Source organism: Somniosus microcephalus, chromosome 11, assembly GCF_052327205.1.
Source record: "Somniosus microcephalus isolate GS21.2 chromosome 11, FLI_Smic_1.0, whole genome shotgun sequence".
In the NCBI taxonomy this organism is placed as follows: Eukaryota; Metazoa; Chordata; class Chondrichthyes; order Squaliformes; family Somniosidae; genus Somniosus; species Somniosus microcephalus.
In genome coordinates, this window is record NC_140997.1 from 177,784,839 (window position 1) to 177,807,101 (window position 22,263).

At 44.6% G+C, this 22,263-nt stretch overlaps 6 non-coding genes across 6 annotated transcripts; all 6 read right to left on the reverse strand.

The window, feature by feature from the left end:
* Positions 1–5,845: 5,845 nt before the first annotated feature.
* LOC147111011 (U4 spliceosomal RNA) lies at positions 5,846–5,986 on the reverse strand. The gene has a single exon (XR_015080127.1). It is a non-coding gene; the product is annotated as a U4 spliceosomal RNA (small nuclear RNA).
* A 4,336-nt stretch (positions 5,987–10,322) lies between these two features.
* Positions 10,323–10,463, reverse strand: LOC147111012 (U4 spliceosomal RNA). Its single transcript, XR_015080128.1, has one exon. It is a non-coding gene; the product is annotated as a U4 spliceosomal RNA (small nuclear RNA).
* A 4,188-nt stretch (positions 10,464–14,651) lies between these two features.
* Positions 14,652–14,793, reverse strand: LOC147111013 (U4 spliceosomal RNA). Its single transcript, XR_015080131.1, has one exon. It is a non-coding gene; the product is annotated as a U4 spliceosomal RNA (small nuclear RNA).
* A 785-nt stretch (positions 14,794–15,578) lies between these two features.
* Positions 15,579–15,718, reverse strand: LOC147111014 (U4 spliceosomal RNA). Its single transcript, XR_015080136.1, has one exon. It is a non-coding gene; the product is annotated as a U4 spliceosomal RNA (small nuclear RNA).
* Positions 15,719–19,728: 4,010 nt separating this feature from the next.
* On the reverse strand, positions 19,729–19,869 carry LOC147111015 (U4 spliceosomal RNA). Its single transcript, XR_015080133.1, has one exon. It is a non-coding gene; the product is annotated as a U4 spliceosomal RNA (small nuclear RNA).
* Positions 19,870–21,597: 1,728 nt separating this feature from the next.
* Positions 21,598–21,745, reverse strand: LOC147111016 (U4 spliceosomal RNA). The gene has a single exon (XR_015080139.1). It is a non-coding gene; the product is annotated as a U4 spliceosomal RNA (small nuclear RNA).
* Between the last annotated feature and the right edge of the window lie 518 nt (positions 21,746–22,263).

A 22,263-nucleotide genomic window follows, 5' to 3' on the forward strand; every position in this document is an offset into this window, starting at 1 on the left:
CATTCGGCCCATCAAATCCATCTCTGTGGAGCGGTCATCAGTCCCATCCCCCCGCTCTATCCCCGAAGCCCTGCAAGTTTATTTCCCCAAGTGCCTATCCAGTCTCCCCTTGAAAACATTGAGTGTCTCCACTTCCACCACTTCTGTCAGCAGCGAGTTCCAGGTCCTCACCATTTGCTGCGTAAAAAAGTTTTTCCTCACGTTCCCCCTGTATCTCTTGCCCAAAACCTTAAATCTGTGTCCCCTAGTCCTTGTAACATCAACTAGTGGGAACAGCCTTTCCTCGTCTAGCCTCTCCAAACCCGTCATAATCTTGTACACCTCTATCAAATCACCCCTCAACCCCCTTTGCTCTAATGAAAACAAATCTAGCTTCTCCAACCTGTCCTTGTAGCTAATATTCCCCATCTCCTCTGCATCCTCTCAAGGGCCTTCACATCCTTCCTAAAGTGTGGTGACCAGAACTGGACGCAATACTCCAGTTGTGGCCTAACCAGTGCTTTATAAAGGTAATGTCTGAGCCCTTCTGGTCTCCCAGCTATTCACAATACCACTGCGTTACCGGTTATGAGGATAGCGACATCAGGGCCAACGAAAATCACCTGGAAACTCCGTGAGTCCTGAGAAAGCAACTGGGGGAGACAGAGAGAGAAAAAACACAAACTGGGGGAGGTAGGGAGAGAAACACAAACTGGGGGAGGAAGGGCAAGAAACACAAACTGGGGGAGGAAGGGCAAGAAACACAAACTGGGGGAGGAAGGGCAAGAAACACAAACTGGGGGAGGAAGGGTGTGTGGTAAACCACTGTTTGTATTCCTGTTTGTCCTGTTTGTATTCCACTGTGTACATGCCTGGACATGCCTTGGCTGACTCCTCCCACAGGTCCTAGTATAAAGGTGACTGCTCCCCAGCCCTTGTATCCTGGACCGGTCGACCACTCGAGGCAGACCTCCATTCTGTTGTTAATAAAAGCCTTTAGTTACTCTTCTAACTCTCAGTCTTTTATGAGTAATTGATAGCGCATCAATTTTATTAACAACATTTTTATAATGGAGAAGATCCTCACACCAGCATGCCTGGACTTAGATCATCGGGAGGCGGACTCATCCACCAAGTTTACTCACTGGCTTAAGTGTTTCGAAAAATTCCTGACCGCCTCCGAAGCAATCAAATCGGACGAGGACAAACTGGATGTCCTGACCTCCAAAGTGAACCACCGAGTGTACTCGGTCATCCAAGACGCGACCTCGTACGCGGATGCTATCAAGCTCCTCAAGGACCAGTACACGCGCCCAGTGAACGAAGTGTACGCCAGGCACCTCCTGGGGAGTCGTAAACAACAACCTGGGGAATCGACCGTGGAATACCTTCAGGCACTGTCTGTGCTTGGCCGGGCCTGTGGTTGTAAGGATGTAAAGGCCGCCGTGTACACAGAGGAACTTATCCGGGACGCTTTTGTAGCGGGCCACAGATCCAATTACACATGACAGCGACTGTTGGAGCAGAGCAACCTCGACCTCAACAAGGCCTCTGAACTCGCACTATCGTTGGATGCAGCCTACCAGGGCATGGATGCCTACTCCTCTGCACCGTGGACGCCGCGGGGAATGACAGCCTGGGACACGGTAGGACTGCCTCATAGCGCCGTGCCACCCCAGCCACACCCCAACAACGGCCCAACTACCGCAGCAGTGTCCCAAGGCCAGACAGCAGTGCCCCAAGGCCAGAAATGCTACTTCTGTGGCCAGGCAAAACACCCCAGAGCGCGCTGCCCGGCGATAAACGCGATCTGCTCGGGCTGCGGGAAGAAGGGACACTACGCTAGCGTCTGCAGGGCCAAAGCCACCCCGAACCCCAGCAGCGCCACGTGTGGGCCATGCGGGCCGCCATTTTGGACCTCCCCGGCCGTGTGCGAATCACCGGTACAGCAGCCATTTTGGACGCCTCCAGCCACATGGGGATCATGGGCGCCGCATCTTGGACGACAGCCGGGACGCAGCAGGCCCCCGACACCGCCTCATCTGATACCCGCAGCGACACACCGACCCCTACGCTGGCATCCGTTACACTGGACCAAGCGAGACCGCACCAACTGGCCAGTTCCACAATGGACATTAAGGTAAATGGTCACGATACAATCTGCCTTTTTGACTCTGGGAGCACGGAGAGCTTCATCCACCCCGACACGGTGCGGCGTTGCTCTCTCCCAGTCCTGCCTGCGCAACAGCGGATTTCTATGGCCTCCGAGTCCCAGTCATCGGACATCGGCGGCTACTGCGTGGTGACACTCGTAGTAGATGGGACCGTGTACGATTAGTTTAAACTTCTGGTCCTGCCTGACCTCTGCGCTGCCGTCCTGCTGGGGTTAGATTTTCAGTGCCACCTTAAAAGTGTTACGATGGCGTACGGTGGACCCCTACCCCCACTCACAGTCCGCAGCCAGCAGCTTCCAAATTGCCCGCCGCGCACCAGGGAGTCACCCCCCCACCACTGTTTGCTAACCTCACCCCCGACTGTAAGCCCATCGCCACAAAGAGCAGGCGATACAGTGCCGGGGACAGGGTTTTCATTAAAACCGAAGTGGAGCGGCTCCTGAAAGAAGGGATTATTGAGGGCAGCACCAGCCCCTGGCGAGCCCAGGTTGTGGTCGTTAAGACCAGCGAGAAGCAGCGCCTGGTCATCGACTACAGCCAGACAATAAATCGCTACACCCTGCTGGACGCCTACCCACTCCCCCGTATAGCTGATATGGTCAACCAGATCGCGCAGTACCGCGTCTTCTCGACCATTGACCTGAAATCAGCGTACCACCAGCTCCCCATCCGCCCTGAGGACCGCCAGTACACTGCCTTTGAGGCAAACGGCCGCCTCTATCACTTCCTTAGGGTTCCCTTTGGCGTCACCAACGGGGTCTCCATCTTCCAAAGGGAGATGGACCGGATGGTAGATCAAAATGCGTTGCAGGCCACTTTCCCATATCTGGACAATGTGACCATCTGCGGCCGTGACTTGCAGGACCATGACGCAAACCTCGAAAAATTCCTCCGCACCGCCCAACTCCTAAACCTGACATATAACAAGGAGAAGTGCATATTCCGCACAAACCGCCTCGCCATCCTTGGCTGTGTTGTGGAACACGGAGTCATCGGCCCCGACCCCGACCGGATGCGTCCCCTTATGGAACTTCCACTGCCCCACTGCCTCAAGGCCCTGAAGAGGTGCCTAGGGTTTTTCTCCTATTACGCCCAGTGGGTCCCCTACTATGCGGACAAGGCCCGTCCGCTGATCAAGTCCACCTCTTTTCCCTTGACGGCAGAGGCCCGCTTAGCCTTCCACCGTATCAAGGAGGACATTGCCAAAGCCACCATGCACGCAGTGGACGAATCCATCCCCTTCCAGGTGGAAAGCGACGCGTCTGACTTTGCCCTGGCCGCTACCCTCAATCAGGCGGGGAGACCCGTGGCCTTCTTTTCACGAACCCTCCAAGGCCCGGAGACCAGACACTCCGCTGTTGAGAAGGAGGCCCAGGCGATTGTGGAGGCTGTGCGTCATTGGAGGCACTACCTGGCCGGAAAACGATTTACCCTGCTCACTGACCAGCGTTCAGTTGCTTTTATGTTTAACAACAAGCAGAGGGGCAAAATCAAAAATGACAAGATCTTGAGGTGGAGAATCGAACTTTCCACCTACAACTACGAGATCTTGTACCGGCCCGGGAAGCTAAATGAACCCCCGGATGCGCTATCGCGTGGCACCTGCGCCAGCGCGCAGATCGATAGACTACGGGTCCTCCACAATGACCTCTGCCACCCGGGGGTCACCAGATTCTTCCACCTCATCAAGGCCCGCAACCTGCCTTACTCTATTGAGGAGGTCAGGACCATGACCAGGAACTGCCAAGTCTGCGCTGAGTGCAAACCACACTTTTATAGACCAGACAGGGCCCACCTGATAAAAGCCACTCGCCCCTTCGAGCGCCTGAGCGTTGATTTTAAAGGGCCTCTCCCCTCCTCCGACCGCAATGTGTACTTCCTCAATATTATTGATGAGTACTCCCGTTTCCCGTTCGCCTTCCCCTGCCCGGACATGACCAGTGCCACAGTCATTAAATGTCTGAACAACCTCTTCACCCTGTTCGGCTTCCCCAGCTATATCCATAGCGACCGGGGCTCATCGTTTATGAGCGACGAACTCCGTCAGTACCTGCTAACTAGGGGTATTGCCACAAGCAGGACCACCAGTTACAACCCCCGGGGGAACGGACAGGTGGAAAGAGAAAATGCGACAGTTTGGAAGGCCGTCCTGCTAGCCTTAAAGTCTAGGGGCCTTCCAACCTCCCGCTGGCAGGATGTGCTCCCCGATGCGCTCCACTCTATTCGGTCACTGCTCTGCACTGCCACTAACGCCACCCCTCATGAGAAAATGTTTGTCTTCCCAAGGAAGTCCACATCAGGGACGTCGCTACCGCCATGGCTGACGTCCCCAGGGCCGGTCCTACTGAGAAGACACGTGAGGACCCATAAAACGGACCCCCTGGTCGAGAGGGTCGACCTCCTCCACGCCAACCCCCAGTATGCTTACATCGCATACCCGGACGGGCGGGAGGACACAGTCTCCATAAGAGACCTTGCACCCTCGGGGACCACAGTAACCCACTACCCACTACCACCCCCCCCCACGATCCGATATCCAGCCCCAGCAGACGGCAGGCCTGGGCCCCGCGACCCGCTCGACATCTACGAGGACGACACGCCTGTGCCACAGCCTACGCTGGACTCGACGCCGGAAGCTTCACTACCCCTGCCGTCGCCACGCCGATCACAGCGGCAGACAAGACCTCCGGAGAGACTCCAATACACTAACTTTTAATACACTTCACCCCGCCGGACTCAATTTTAAACAAGGGGTGAATGTGGTAAACCACTGTTTGTATTCCTGTTTGTCCTGTTTGTATTCCACTGTGTACATGCCTGGACATGCCTCGGCTGACTCCTCCCACAGGTCCTAGTATAAAGGTGACTGCTCCCCAGCCCTTGTATCCTGGACCGGTCGACCACTCGAGGCAGACCTCCATTCTGTTGTTAATAAAAGCCTTTAGTTACTCTTCTAACTCTCAGTCTTTTATGAGTAATTGATAGCGCATCAGGGTGAGAAACACAAACTGGGGGAGGAAGGTCGAGAAACACAAACTGGGGGAGGAAGGGTGAGAAACACAAACTGGGGGAGGAAGGGCGAGAAACACAAACTGGGGGAGGAAGGGCGAGAAACACAAACTGGGGGAGGAAGGGCGAGAAACACAAACTGGGGGAGGAAGGGCGAGAAACACAAACTGGGGGAGGAAGGGCGAGAAACACAAACTGGGGGAGGAAGGGTGAGAAACACAAACTGGGAGTGGTATTTACTTGGTGTTTCTCATTGAAGTCAACACTGTAGAAACATACGAGAAGTAGTTTTTATTTAATCATTATTTATCCTCAAATCTTTGTGTTCTTTCTTTGATTTATAAATTATATTATTCATCTCACTATAAAACAAAAAGTCAAACATTTAGTTCGGGGCTGGGCGATGGATATTAAGACACTCAACTAAAGTAAATGTAGTAACATTTGCAAACAGTGGGGAAATGTCACGTGATTAAATGTCCTATGATGAAACATTACGCGATCAAATCTGGACGAATGTCAAACCAGATTGGCCACCCTAATGTAACCTGTTACGTTCACCAACGCAGGCACATCCCACATATGCTTAGGCTAGCTTGCCGTTAAAGTGACATTCTGTATAAAAACTTCATCAACTCTGTTAATTAAAACATTTTGTTTCTATTCTTGTTTAAAAAAAGTAGTCTCCGCAGAGACTATCAAAAATTGCCACTGCCGACTATATTTCAAGTCGTCATAGCGGGGTATTGGGAAAAGTTTTCAATAAGCAATAATCGCGCCTCGGTTAAACCTCATCGGCTACGATACTGCCACTGCGCAAAGCTAACAAAATTTAGCCTGACGAGCCCAGGTCTATTAGCCGAATACTGTTCACAGTTGTAGTGAGTCTAGGTGACCTACCTTAAAAGAAGTTTTTATTATCAGCTGAGATTGTGATTATTTAAAGTCAGGATTCACATTGTTTTCTAAACACAAATTGACAAAAAAGATTTGTCAGCAAAACATCGAGTTGGAAGTAAAGGATTATGGGATGGTAATATGATAATCACGTTGTGACGTTCCAGCTACTTGGAAATAAAAGTTACACTATGGTATAGTGCAGAATGCTGGAAACACTCAGATCAGGCAGCATTCGTGGAGAGAGCAACAGTTTCAGGTCGATGATCCTGCCTCAGAACTTTCAGATTTCCAGCATCGCTTGTATTTTACTTTTGTTTGAGTAGAATGTTGTTTGGCGCTCTGAACATCTGCTTTATTTGTATGCTAATAAAAATAACATTTAATTCTATTTCAGCAGTAGCAAAATGGATAGCAAATCATACAGCACAGAAGGAAGCCATTCAACCCACTGTGCCTGAAAGAGCTATTCAATTTGTCCCACTCCCCTGCTTTTTCCCCATAGCCTTGCAAATATTTCCTTTTCAAGCATTTATCCAATTCCCTCTTGAAAGTTACTATTAAATCTGCTTCCACCATCCTTTCAGGCAGTGCATTCCAGATCACAACAACTAGCTGTGATAAAAAAAAGTCCTCATCTCTCCACTGGTTCTTTTTCGAGACAAAACAGAAAACAGAGCGTAGGGGTTAAAGGCAATGTTCCCTATAAGCTGTGCGGTTGTGTAGCTCTTTGCCAGTCCTGTGCAGCCCGGGACCGGCTTTTGTAATGTTAAAGTTCGAGAATGGGCTGTGCAGCCCCTTAAAGGGGCCGTGCATCCAAAAAAAACGGGAAAGATTGGTTGAAGATAATAACTCAGACTGATGGAAAGTGGGAAGTGGTGTTCCATAGTGATCAGAATTGGGACCACCGTTGTTCATCATTTACATAAATGATTTGAACTTGGGACTCAGAAATACAATATCAAAATTTGTGGATGATATCAAATTGGGGGTATCATTAATAGAGGAAGACTGTGACAAAATACAAGACATTAACAAACTTGCAGAATGGGCATGTAAAGGGCAAATTAATTTCATTGTGGATAAGTTTGAAATGGCGTAGTTCAGTAGCAGGAATAAGGAATCTCCTACTCCTCAGAAAATAAGAGTTTAAATGAGGTAGAGGCCCAAAGCAACCTAGGGGTACAGATTCACAAATCACTAAAAGTAGCAACACAGGTTAACAAAGCCATACAAATGCAAACTATGCACTGGGGATAATTTCTAGAAGAATAGAATTCAAAAGCAGAGAAGTTATGTTAAACTTATATAAAAACTTGGTTAGGCCACTGTACACAGTTCTGGTTGCCATATTACAAGCATATAGAAGCATATAGAAGCACTGGAGAAGGTCCAAGAAAATTTACAAGGATGATATGAGAACTGAGGTTGTAACTGTCAGCCAACCCCTTTCACTAGAAAAGTGAAGGCTGAAAGGTGACCTGATAGAGTTCTTTAAAATTCTGAAGGGATTTGACAATATAGAGATGTTTCCACTAGCGGAGGAGTCCAAAACTGATGGTTATAAATACAAGATAGCTACTAATAAATCCAATAAGGAATTCAGGAAACATTTCTTGACACAGAAAGTGGTTAGAATTTGGAACTTTCTAACACAAGGAGTAGTTGAAGCAAATAGCAATAATGCATTTATTAAGGGGAAGCTCGATAAGTACATGCAGGTACAGCAAGCAATTAGGAAGGCAAATGGCATGTTGGCTTTATTGCAAGGGGGTTGGAGTACAAGAATAAGGAATCTTACTACAATTGTACAGGACTTTGGTGAGACCACACAGTTTTGGTCTCGTTATCTGAGGAAGGACATACTTGCCTTAAAGGTGGTGCAACGAAGGTTCATTAGATTGATCCCGGAATGAGAGGGCTGTCCTATGAGGAGAGATTGAGCAGATTGGGCCTATACTCTCTGGAGTTTAAAAGAATCAGAGGTGGTCTCTTTGAAACCTCTAAAATTCTATGGGGGACTGACAGGGTAGATGCTGAGAGGTTGTTTCCCCTGGCTGGAGTGTCTAAAACTAGGTGGCATAGTCTCAGGATAAGGGGCTGGCCATTTAAGACTGAGATGAGGAGGAATTTCTTCTCTCAGAGGGTTGTGAATATTTGGAATTCTCTACTCCAAAGGGCTGTGAATGCTGAGTCATTGAGTATATTCAAGGCTGAGATAGATAGATTTTTGGACTCTAGGGGAATCAAGGGATATGGGGATCGGGCGGGAAAGTGGAGTTGAGGTATAAGATCAGCCATGATCTTACTGAATGGTGGAGCAGGCTCGAAGGGCCGTATGGTCTACTCCTGCTCCTAATTCTTATGTTTTTATGGCGGAGAAAGGAATAGAAGGATATGCTGTTGCATGAGATGACGTAAGGTGGGAGGAGCCTCGTATGGAGTATAAACGCTGCAAAGACCTGTTGGCTGAATTGCCTGTTTCTATGCTGTAAATTCTATGTTGTTGTTGCTTATAAGTCAGAGACTGACAAAAAGTGCCATTGCTGACTATATTTCATAGGAACAGGAGTAGGCCATTCAGCCCCTTGAGCTTGTTCTGCCATTCAATTAGATCCTGGCTGATCTGATTCTTAACTCCATCTACCCGCCTTGGTTCCGTAACCCTTAATACCCTTGCCTAACAAAAATCTATCCATCTTATTTGAAATGTTCAGTTGATCTCACCTCAACAGCTTTTTGGGGGCGAGCGTTCCAGATTTCAAGACATCATGGCATCCTTCCCTATCTATGTAACTTAGGGTTTCCAACTCGCCCGCTTTGGGCGGGATTCTACCAGAATGGGCCACTCGGGAAAAACAGCCCTTGTATGCATGGTTCACGCATGCACAGTACCCAGGCTGTCGAGGCTCGCAACCAAACCACATTGTCATAGAGTCCTAGATTCATAACGACACAGACGGAGGCCATTCGGCCCATCAAATCCATCTCTGTGGAGCGGTCATCAGTCCCATCCCCCCGCTCTATCCCCGAAGCCCTGCAAGTTTATTTCCCCAAGTGCCTATCCAGTCTCCCCTTGAAAACATTGAGTGTCTCCACTTCCACCACTTCTGTCAGCAGCGAGTTCCAGGTCCTCACCACTTGCTGCGTAAAAAAGTTTTTCCTCACGTTCCCCCTGTATCTCATGCCCAAAACCTTAAATCTGTGTCCCCTAGTCCTTGTAACATCAACTAGTGGGAACAGCCTTTCCTCGTCTAGCCTCACCAAACCCATCATAATCTTGTACACCTCTATCAAATCACCCCTCAACCCCCTTTGCTCTAATGAAAACAAATCTAGCTTCTCCAACCTGTCCTTGTAGCTAATATTCCCCATCTCCTCTGCATCCTCTCAAGGGCCTTCACATCCTTCCTAAAGTGTGGTGACCAGAACTGGACGCAATACTCCAGTTGTGGCCTAACCAGTGCTTTATAAAGGTAATGTCTGAGGCCTTCTGGTCTCCCAGCTATTCACAATACCACTGTCTTACCGGTTATGAGGATAGCGACATCAGGGCCAATGAAAATCACCTGGAAACTCCGTGAGTCCTGAGAAAGCAACTGGGGGAGACAGAGAGAGAAAAAACACAAACTGGGGGAGGAAGGGCGAGAAACACAAACTGGGGGAGGAAGGGCAAGAAACACAAACTGGGGGAGGAAGGGCGAGAAACACAAACTGGGGGAGGAAGGGCAAGAAACACAAACTGGGGGAGGAAGGGCAAGAAACACAAACTGGGGGAGGAAGGGTGAGAAACACAAACTGGGAGTGGTATTTACTTGGTGTTTCTCATTGAAGTCGACACTGTAGAAACATACGAGAAGTAGTTTTTATTTAATCATTATTTATCCTCAAATCTTTGTGTTCTTTCTTTGATTTATAAATTATGTTATTCATCTCACTATAAAACAAAAAGTCAAATATTTAATTCCGGGCTGGACGATAGATATTAAGACACTCAACTAAAGTAAATGTAGTAACATTTGCAAACAGTGGGGAAATGTCACGTGATTTAATGTCCTACGATGAACAATTACGCCATCAAATCTGGACGAATACGTCAAACCAAATTGGCCACCCTAATGTAACCTGTTACGTTCACCAACGCAGGTACATCCCACATATGCTTAGGCTAACTTGCCTTTAAAGTGAAATTCGGTATAAAAACGTCATCAATTTTGTTTATTATTAAGATATTTTGTTTCTATTCTTGTTTAAAAAAAGTAGTCTCCGCAGAGACTATCAAAAATTGCCACTGCCGACTATATTTCAAGTCGTCATAGCGGGGTATTGGGAAAAGTTTTCAATAAGCAATAATCGCGCCTCGGTTAAACCTCATCGGCTACGATACTGCCACTGCGCAAAGCTAACCAAAAACTTCTTGACGAGCGTAGGTCTATCCGACTCAAAGTGTTCACAGTTGTGGCGAGGGAAATTAACCAAATGCAGTGCATTGTGCATTATCAACTAGAATTGAATTTTATCAATTGTCAATGTATTTTTAAAAAATAATTCAGCAGATACAAACATTTTTATCAGCCAGAATGTTGAAATGCATAGGTAAGGATTATGGGATGTGAATATGCTAATTCTACTGATGACGTCTTGTCAAATGGACTGAAGCGCACTCTACAGTTTAACCGATTCTCACAATCCTCATCTTGTCGCTGCTTTAAAAGTTATTTTTAAATAATCACATTAGAACACTCCCTGCACAGTCGCAGGTCCCTGCGCATTGTAGGCGCTTCGGACACAATGCTGGGCAGTGGTATTAAGCTGGCAGGGAGAAGAGAGGTTCATGTTTCAGCTTGACACATTGTTGGCAACTGGACAGAGCTGCTCTGAAGGATGAACCCCACTGTCTGTTTTTACACAACTGATAATGCTGCTGAATACTTTCAGCATTTTTTATTTCTGATTTCCAGCATTTTGTATGTGTTTTATTTACGATTTTTAGCATTTGTAGGTTTTCTTCTCACATATATGCACTTTAATTAATTTCAGGGATGGATGGGCGGCGCAGACACGATGGGCCGAAGGGCCTCTTTCTGTGCTGTAAAACTCTATGACTCTATGACTCATCCTTTTCAATTTGTAGTAGTTCTAATAACAATAAAACATTTTACGGCCAATAATTAAACTTTGTTCAAATACATCAAGTAGATATGGTACTTAAAGCACATCAGTAGACTGGAACAAGATATGTACTCATGCTTTGATATAAAACAGCACAATTTTATTCAATTGATTTATTAGCCTGTGTGTGCTTCTCCACCTGTGATTTCCAGCCGTTCTTTTGAAGACTCCAGCCCAACAACAACAACTTGTATTTATATAGTGCCTTTAACATAATAAAACGTCCCAAGGTGCTTCACAGGAGCATTATAAGACAAAAAAATTTGACACCGAGCTACATAAGGAGAAATTAGGGCAGGTGACCAAAAGCTTGGTCAAAGAGGTAGGTTTGAAGGAGTGTCTTAAAGGAGGAAAGAGAGGTAGCGAGGCGGAGAGGTTTAGGGAGGGAATTCCAGAGCTTAGGGCCTAGGCAACAGAAGGTACGGCCACCAATGGTTGAGCGATTATAATCAGGGATGCTCAAGAGGCAGAATTAGAGAAGTGCAGATATCTCGGGTGGTTGGGCTGAAGGAGATTACAGAGATAGGGAGGGGCGAGGCCATGGAGGGATTTGAAAACAAGGATGAGAATTTTGAAATTGAGGCACTGCTTAACCGGGAGCCAGTGTAGGTCAGCGAGCACAGGGGTGATGGGTGAATGGGACTTGGTGCGAGTTAGGACGTGGGGCACCATAGAAAACAATCAGATTTAAATCACCAAGCTATAAAAAGAACAGAAAGACTTGCATTTATATAGCGCCCTTCACGACCACCGGATGTCCCAAAGCGCTTTACAGCCAATTAAGTACTTTTTGAAGTGTAGTCACTGTTGTAATGTGGGAAACGCGGCAACCAATTTGCGCACAGCAAGCTCACACAAACAGCAATTTGATAATGAGCAGATATCTGCTGTAGTGATGTTGATTGAGGATAAAGCTTTATATTATCCCTATTCAGCATTAGTTGAATTTTCTGTTGTCCTGTCCTAACTTCACAAAATTCAAATAATGATAATATTAAGAAAATATTTTTAAATGGAAGTCAAACTGTATCCTAACTTAACTGGATATCCTGAATTATTGCTCACTAGTAGTCTCAAGTCTGGAGCACAATTGTAGTATTTAACTGCTAACCTGGGCTGTGCTGTTAAGGCCACTGCTCGAAACAGACAAATGCAACTAAGAGGATAGCTGTAACCGCTTGTAAATTTCAGGCTCCTGGTCATAACTGGAATTGTTTCTTTTTTTTAAAGATCGCTTTGTATTTGTAACAAAGTGTGACAACTGCTGTGCGATGTCTGGAGTGTACCATACGTGCATTGGCTTCAAGATTTTATATATAAATATATATATGATAGACTGTTTTTTAATGATAGGAGTACGAACCATTTAATACACAATTTAATATTTTGAATGGTAAGGTGTGGCTGTTTTTAAGATGACCTGTCTTTTTATGACCAGGGGGTCTAATTGCTCCAAGTAAACATCAAAGAGATATCAGAGCATCATCAGAATTTAATTGTTATTTGGTCAGTTTGGAATGTGCAAGTCAATTTCAGGTTATAGCCAAGAAGCACCCAGCATTTTCTTATTGTTTTACATCTGTAACAAAATATGACATTGAGAGAGGGATATGTGCACACTGCTACACCTTTTTTAATATATGAAAACTTGTATTTAAATTCATATAAGTTTGGATGAATTTTATACCATTAGCAGAGTTTTTAAAAATCTAGATACCAAACTGAAGGACCAAGGTCCATTGTGCAGGACACCACCAGGGTTGAAACAAGTAGCAGTCTGTGCAATGAGTCTCTCTGTAAACTTTAGCTCGCCCAAAACTCTGCTGCCTACATTTAAAATGACACTAAGGTAAACAAAATGATGTTGAAGCAGCTGAATTTAAAGTGAATTATTGGTATCAGCAGTTAGAAGCATGGAGATCAATTTTGTAAAATGGTAGCTACTTTCTGCGCACGGTAATATTTGAAATCCTCCCTCTAACTGACCAAGAGTAAGTTAGCTTGTTACAAGAGACTGACTGCCCCCCTCCCTTTCAATTCTGCTGTCATCACCCCTCCTCAAAAATACCCACCCTTTGCTTCTCTGTCCTTGCAAACTACCTCCCAACTCTCTCCAACCTCCCTTTCCTCTCCAAAGTCCTTGAACATGCTGTCATTTCCCAAATCCATGCCTCTCTTTCCTGCAACTCCATGTTTGAACCTCTCTGGTCAAGTTTTCACCGTAGCCACAGCACTGAAACAGCCCTAATCAGAGTCACAAATGTCATCCTGTATGACTGTGACTGTGGTAAACTATCGCTCCTCATTTGACACAGACTAGTTGGGTTGAATGGCCCGTTTCCACGTTTTAACTTCTATATATTTTAACTTCTATATTTCTCAACCAGTCTGCAGCCTTTGACATGGTGGACCACACCATCCTCCTCCAACAACTCTCCCTCGATGACATAATTTGAAGACACGATGACAGATTCAACAAGCACATTGATGACACTGTGCTCTACCTCACCACTACCTCTCTCGACCCCTCCACTGCCTCAGTATGGTCAGTCTTCTTGTCCAACATCTAATCTTGGATCAGCCATCATTTCCTCCAATTAAACAGAAGGCCCCCACCACAAACTCCGTTTCCTAGCCATTGATTCCATCACTGTTCACAAACTCAGCATCCTAAAAGAAGTAGGAGCAGGAGTAGGCCATTCGGCACCTCGAGCCTGCTCCGCCATCCAATAAGATCATGGCTGATCTTCTACCTCATCTCCACTTTCTTGCACTATTCCTATATCCCTTGATTCCCTTAATATCCAAAAATCTATCGATCTATGTCTTGAATATACTCAATGACTGAGCCTCCACAGCCCTGTGGGGTAGAGAATTCCAAAGATTCACCACCCTTTATTCTGAGACTGTGACCCCTGGCTCTAGACTCCTATTTGACCCTGACCTGAGCTTCCAACCCCAAATCCTCTCCATCACCAAGACAGCCAATTCCACCTCTGTAATATGACCGGCCTGTAGCCCTGCCCATCTGCTGCTGAAACCCCCATCCATGCCTTTGTTACCTGCAGATTCGACTATTCCAATGTCTGGCCAGCCGACCTCCCATCATGCACCCGCCGTAAACTTGAGCTCATCCAAAACTCCGCTGTCTGTATCCTAACTCACGCAAGTCCTGTTCACCCAAAAAGCCTCCAACTCGATTTCAAAATTCTCAGCCTTGTGTTCAAATCTCTCCCTGGCTTCACCGTTCCCCATCTCTGTAACCTCCTCCAGCCCTATAACTCTCCATTAACAAACATTGCGTTCCTCCAACTCTGCTATATCCTTCACCCAACCATTACCAGTTATGCCTTCAAATTAGTTTCAACACTTGTTTTAGCACTTGTTACAATCAATTCTACTTTGTTTTGTTTAAAATAGTCTCCACAGAGACTATCAAAAATTGCCATTGCCGACTATATTGCAAAGTCGTCATAGCAGGGTATTGGGAAAAGTTTTCAATAAGCAATAATCGCACCTCGGTTAAACCTCCTTGGCTACAATACTGCCACTGTGCAAAGCTAACAAAATCATCCCTGACGAGCCGAGATCTACCAGACGCATACTGTCTACATTTGTGGTGAGTCCAGGTGCGCCACCTAAAACCTGTTTTATCAGCTAGGATTGTCTTTGCTACAAAGAATCACATTGTTTTCTTACAACAAATCAACAAAGAAAGCATTTTGTCAGCAAAACATTGAAATGGAGAAAGTATGATGACACGGAAATACGTTACTCAATGTGGGATGTTCTGGCTGTTTTGCAATAAAACTCACACTATTGATATGCAAGTAGCTGTGATTGGGCAGGATGTTTGGCACTCTGAACATCTGTGTAAAGTATTATCTTTTTATTTGTATGTTATATTTTTACCCACTGCAATCAATGTGTCAGTTTCCCAGTGGTCCTGCACACTCTTGGCTTCCCTCATATGTAAAGTATCCTTTTGCTACTGATTGACGGTGCAAAATAGCCTGATTCACATCCCGATACAACTTGTCTTTAAGCTATTTGTCTATATACCAAAACTATATGGTGCCTTTTCACCTCTCAAACCCTCTTCAGGAAACTCAACATGTCAACTACTGATATGTATATACATTGAAATATAGATTTGCTACATCCAACTGCACCCTCGATACGTGCAGCCGAAACATAAACCTCTTAGTAATTACTGTAAGAATACTAATTAGCTACTGGAGAAACGCACTACAGTATACAGCAAAACTTCACGCCATTGTTGGTGCTAAAGTCAGTTACACATAACAAAAAATTATTATTGCTTTTATTTTATATTTAAATAAGTAGTCACCACAGAAACAGTCAAAAATTGCAATTGTTGACTGCATTTCAAGTCGTCATAGCAGGGTATTGGGAAAATTTTCAATAAGCAATAATCACACCTCGGTTAAACCTCATGGGCTACAATACTACCACTGTGCAAAACTAAAGTAATTAACCCCGACGAGCGGAGGTCTATCAGACGCACACTGTTTACATTTGTGGTGGGTAAACTCATTTAAAACTTTTTTTTATTATCAGCTAGGATTGTTTTTCTACCAAGAATCATATTGTTAAAACAAATTAAAAAACGGTATTTTATCTGCAAAACATTGAAATGGCAGTAAAGCTTAACAGGATGGAAATATATTAATCACTGTGTGATATTCTGGCTGCTTTTATATAAAATTAGCATTATTGATATGCAAGTACCTGTTATTGGGCAGGGCGTTTGATGCTCTGAACATCAGCTTAAAGGTTTATTAACCTTTATTTGTATGCTACTTTTACCCTCTGCATTGTATGTCTGCTGCTCCAGCCCTACAATCCTCCAAAATCTCTGTGCTTCTCCAATTCTGGCTTCTTGCGCAGCCCCAATTTCCTTCGCTCCATCATTGGCAAGCATGCCTTCAGTGGCCTAGACCCTAAGCTTTGGAATTCACTCCCTAAATATTTCTGCCTCTCTCTGCTCTTTTAAGATGCTCCTTGAAATCTATCTCTTTGACCAAGCTTTTGGTCAGCTGTCCTAATATCTCCTTATGTGGTTTGGCGTCAAATTTAGTTTGATAATCGCTCCTGTGAAGCACCTTAGGATGGTTTACTATGTTAAAGGTGCTATATTAATGCAAGTTGTTTCTCACAGGTCCTGCACACTCTTGGCTGCCCTCTATAGAAACATAGAAACATAGAAGATAGGAGCAGGAGTAGGCCATTCGGCCCCTCGAGCCTGCGCCACCATTCAATGCGATCATGGCTGATCATCCAATTTCAGTACCCGGTCCCTGCTTTCTCCCCATACCCCTTGATCCCTTTAGCCTTAAGAAATATATCCAACTCCTTCTTGAATATATTTAACGTATTGGCCTCTACTGCCTTCTGTGGTAGAGAATTCCACAGGTTCACCACTCTCTGGGTGAAGAAATTCCTCCTCATTTCTGTCCTAAATGGCCTACCCCTTATCCTTAGACTGTGACCCCTGGTTCTGGACTCCCCGACCATTGGGAACATCCTTCCTGCATCTAGTCTGTCCAGTCCTGTCAGAATTTTATAAGTTTCAATGAGATCCCCTCTCATTCTTCTAAACTCCAGCGAGTATAAGCCCAATCGTCCCAATCTCTCCTCATATGTCATTCCTGCCATCCCAGGTATCAGCCTAGTGAATCTTCGCTGAACTCCTTCCATGGCAAGAACATCCTTCCTCAGATAAGGCGACCAAAACTGCACACAATACTCAAGATGTGCTCTCACCAAGGTCCTGTACAACTGCAGCAAGACATCCTTGTTCCTGTACTCAAACCCTCTCGCTACAAAGGCCAACATACCATTTGCCTTCTTAACCGCCTGCTGCACCTGCATGCTTACCTTCAGCGACTGGTGCACAAGGACACCCAGGTCTCGTTGCACTTCCCCTTCTCCCAATCTATTGCCGCTCAGATAATAATCTGCCTTCCTGTTTTTGCCACCAAAGTGGATAACCTCACATTTATCCACATTATATTGCATCTGCCATGCTTCTGCCCAATCACCCAACCTGTCCAAATAATCCTGTAGTTTCTCAGCATCCTCCTCACAGCACACGTGCCCACCCAGCTTTGTGTCATCTGCAAATTAGAAGATATTACATCTAGTTCCCTTGTCTAGATCATTAATATATATTGTGAATAGCTGGGGTCCAAGGACCGATCCCTGCGGTACCCCACTAGTCACTGCCTGCCATTCGGAAAAAGATCCGTTTATTCCAACTCTTTGCTTTCTGTCTGCCAACCAGTTCTCTATCCAAGTCAATACCTTGCCCCCAATCCCATGCACCTTAATTTTACACGCTAATCTCTTATGCGGGACCTTATTGAAAGCCTTCTGAAAGTCCAAATACACCACATCCACTGGTTCTCCCTTATCTATATTATTAGTTACATCCTCAAAAAATTCCAGTAGATTAGTCAAGCATGATTTACCTTTTGTAAATCCATGTTGACTTTGTCCAATCCTGTCACTGTTTTCCAAGTGCTCTGCTATTACATATTTTATAATGGACTCTAGCATTTTCCCCACTACCGATGTCAGGCTTACCGGTCTGTAATTCCCGGTTTTCGCTCTACCACCTTTTTTGAAAAGTGGGGTATTCAATCCATGGGTACTGTTCCAGATTCTATCGAATGCTGGAAGATGACCAGCAATGCACCTACTATTTCTAGGGCCACTTCCTTAAGTACCCTAGGATGTAGATTATCAGGCCCTGGGGATTTATCAGCCTTCAATCCCATCAATTTCCCCAACACCATTTCCCTACAAATACTGATTTCTTTCCATAAACCTTTTGTTACTGATGGGAAAGTTTGACAGTGCAAAATACCCTTCACAATCAGACAGTTTGTCTTTAAATCTCTTGTTTGTGTATCTATATACATAAGAACATAAGAAATAGGAGCAGGGGTAGGCCATACAGCCCCTCAAGCCTGCTCCGCCATTCAATAAGATCATGGCTGATCATCGACCTCAACTCCACTTTCCCGCCCGATCTCCATATCTCTTGATTCCCCTAGAGTCTAAAAATCTATCGATCTCAGCCTTGGATATACTCAAAGACTCAGCATTCACAGCTCTCTGGGGCAGAGAATTCCAAAGATTCACAACCCTCTGAGTGAAGAAATTTCTGGACACTCCAGCCAGGGGAAACATCTACCCTGTCAATCCCCTTCAGAATCCTGTATGTTTCAATGAGATCACCTCTCATTCTTCTAAACTCCAGAGAGTATAGGCCCATTCTACACAATCTCTCATCATAGGACAGCCCTCTCATCCCAGGAATCAATCTAGTGAAACCTTATACAAAAGTCATCTTTTGTTTCTTAACTTGTCCCATTACCATCTCTTTTTGCCTTGCATTATCATCCCTTGCGTCTCTTAATCTCTTCTGCCTTCCATCCTATCACAGACCTTCCCTTTCGTTCTTTCCTCCCCTCCCCCCTCTCTGCCCCTACACTTGTTTAAAATCCTGTTACATCTCCAACTGTTTCCAGTTCTGACGAAGGGTCGTCGACCTGAAATATTAACCCTGTTTCTCTCCCTACTGATGCTGCCTGAACTGCTGAGTATTTCCAGCATTTTCTGTTTTATTTTATATTAGTGAAACCTTTGTTGCACCGCCTCCAAGGCAAGTATATCCCTTCTTAGATAAGGAGACCAAAACTGTGCACTGTAATCCAGGTGTGGTCTCACCAAGGCCCTGTACAATTGTAGTAAGACTTCCTTACTCTTATACTCCAACCCCCTTGCAATAAAGGCCAACATGCCATTTGCCTTCCTTATTGCTTGCTGTACCTGCATGCTAGCTTTCTGAGTTTCTTGCATGATGACACCCAAATCTCTCTGAACACCAACATTTAAAAGTTTCTCACCATTTAAAAAATATTCTGTTTTTCTATTCTTCCTACCAAAGTGAATAACCTCACATTTCCCTACATTATACTCCATCTGCCACCTTACTGCCCACTCACTTAGTCTATCTATATCCCTTTGCAGACTCTTTGTGTTCTCCTCACAGCTTACTGTCCCACCTAGCTTTGTATCATCAGCAAACTTGGATACATTACACTTGGTCCCTTCATCTAGGTCATTAATATAGATTGTAAATAGCTGAGGCCCGAGCACTAATCCAAAGCAACATGTCAATTACTGGAATAATAACAGACAATGCTGGAAACACTCAGCATCTATGGAGGGAGAACCGGTTAACGTTTCAGGCTGATCACCTTTTATCAGAACCCACATACATATTGAATGTATATTAATAGCAACTTCATTGAAATGCTGGACATCCCTGTAGGTCTTTATAAATTTGTACGTCCAACTGCACCTTCAAAAAGTTGTGATCGCAAAAGCACAAATACTTTTCGCTAACACGGAAACATATAAATAAATAAAACATTATTTCATTTGGCTGTAGTTATAAAGTAAGTCTCCACAGAGACTGTCAAAAATTGCCAATGTCGACTATATTTCAAGTCATCACAGCAGGGTATTGGGAAAAGTGTTCAATAAGCAATAATCGCACCACAGTTAAACCTCTTTGGCTACGATACTGCCACTGCGCAAAGCTAACAAGCCAATTCCTGATGAGCAGAGGTCTATCTGATTCATAGGCCGTGATTTCACCATGAACTTTAGTTTTAGCTAAAAGTCTCTTATGCAGAAACTTAACGAATGCTTTTGTACTCTATGCCTCTATTAATAAAGACAAGGATCCCATATGTTTTTTTAACAGCCTTCTCAACATGTCCTACCACCTTTGAAGATTTGTATACATGCACCCCCTTTAAAATTGTATCATTTAATTTATATTGCCTCTCCTCACTCTTCCTACCAAAATGTATCACTTCACACTTCTCTGTGTTAAATTTCATCTGCCATGTGTCTGCCCATTTCACCAGTCTATGTCCTCCTGAAGTCTGTTACTATCCTCCTCCTATGTAAAGCACCCCTTTTGCTACAGATTGCAAAGATTGACGGTGCAAAAGATCCATCACATCCAGACACAGTCTTTAAATCTATTGTTTCTGTGTCTATATACCAAAGCAACATGTCAGTTACAGGAAAAATAAGACAATGCTGGAAACACTCAGCTGGTCAGGCAGCATCTGTGGAGGGAGCATTTCAGGCTGATCACCTTTTGTCAGCTGTGTCTCAGTGGGTAGCACTCTCACCTCTGACTCAGAAGGTTGTGGGTTCAAGTCTCACTCCAGGGACTTGAGCACATAAATAACAACAGAAAATGCTGGAAAACTCAGCAGGCCAGGCAACATCCATGGAGAGAAATTAGAGTGACGTTTCGGGTCTAACCCTTTTTCAAACTGGAAAGGAAATAAAATAGATCGAAGGCAGGGCTGCGATAGAACAAAAGAAGTAAAAGAGACATTAAGAGGTATTCAAAACCAGACGAGATGGTAATAGGACAGTGGAGACAAAATACGGCTCAGATTAGGTGTGAAGTGTACTAGCAGGATGGGAAACAGCTGCTGTATGGGAGAGAGAAAAAAAAAGGATTCCCCTCTACCGTGGTTGACACAGCCCCCAACCATGTCCGTTCTATCTCCTACACTTCTGCCCTCAGCCCTGCTCCTCCCAGAACCACAATAGGGTCCCCCTTGTCCTCACCTTTCACCCCACCAGCCTCCACATCCAACAAGCAATAATTACACCTCAGATAAACCTCATCAACTACAATACTGCCTCTGCACAAAACTAAAGTACTCCACCCTGACAAGCAGAGGTTTATCAGTTGCATACTGTTCACAGTTGTGGTGGATTTCGGTAACCCATCTTAAACATTTTTTATTATCAGCTGGATTGTTTTTTCTACTAGGAACCTCATTGTTTTAAAACAATTCAACAAAAAACCATTTCATCAGCAAAACATTGAAATGGATATAAAGTATAATTACATGGGAATATGTTAATTAATGTGCGATATTCTGGCACACGACTGATATGAAAGTACAGTACTTGGTATTGGACAGGATGCTCTTTGGCACTCTGAACATCAGTTTATAGTATCATTATCCTTTATGAGTATGCTGTCTTTTTGCCCACTTCAATCACTGGTCCTGCACACTCTTGGCTGCCCTTTATGTGTAAGCTATCCTTTTTGCTACTGACTGCAAAATTTGACGGTACAAAACACCCTTCATTTGCACCGCGGAAACGCGATGCTGAAACAGATGTGGCTTGGAAACAACTGCAAGAATATTTAAGCTAATATACAATTACATAAATGAAAGAAAACACAATAAGAATTTTAATTTTGGTTATAAAATCAATTTATCAAACTATCTTTCCGCCTTTAAGATGCTATCAAAATTGTCATTGCCGACTATATTTCAAGCTGTAATAGCGGAGTATTGGGAAAAGTTTTCAATAAGCAACAGTCACGCCTCGGTTAAACCTCATAAACTACAATACCACCACTGCGAAAAGCTTAAAAGAAAATTGGCCCCGACGAGCGGAGGTCTATCAGACGCACACTGTTTATAGTTGTAGTGGGTCAAGGTAAACTCATTTAAAACTTTTTTTTATTATGAGCTAGGATTGTTTTTCTACCAAGAATCATATTGTTAAACAAATTCAAAAAACGGTACTTTGTCAGCAAAACATTGAAATGGCAGTAAAGGATAATAGAATGGAAATATATTAATCACTGTGCGATGTTCTGGCTGCTTTGATATAAAATTAGCACTATTGATATGCAAGTACCTGTTATTGGGCAGGGTGTTTGATGCTCTGAACATCAGCTTAAAGGTTTATTAACCTTTATTTGTATGCTACTTTTACCCTCTGCATTGTATGTCTGCTGCTCCAGCCCTACAATCCTCCGAAATCTCTGTGCTTCCCCAATTCTGGCCTCTTGCACATCCCCAATTTCCTTCGCTCCATCATTGGCAAGCATGCCTTCAGTGGCCTAGACCCTAAGCTTTGGAATTCACTCCCTAAATATTTC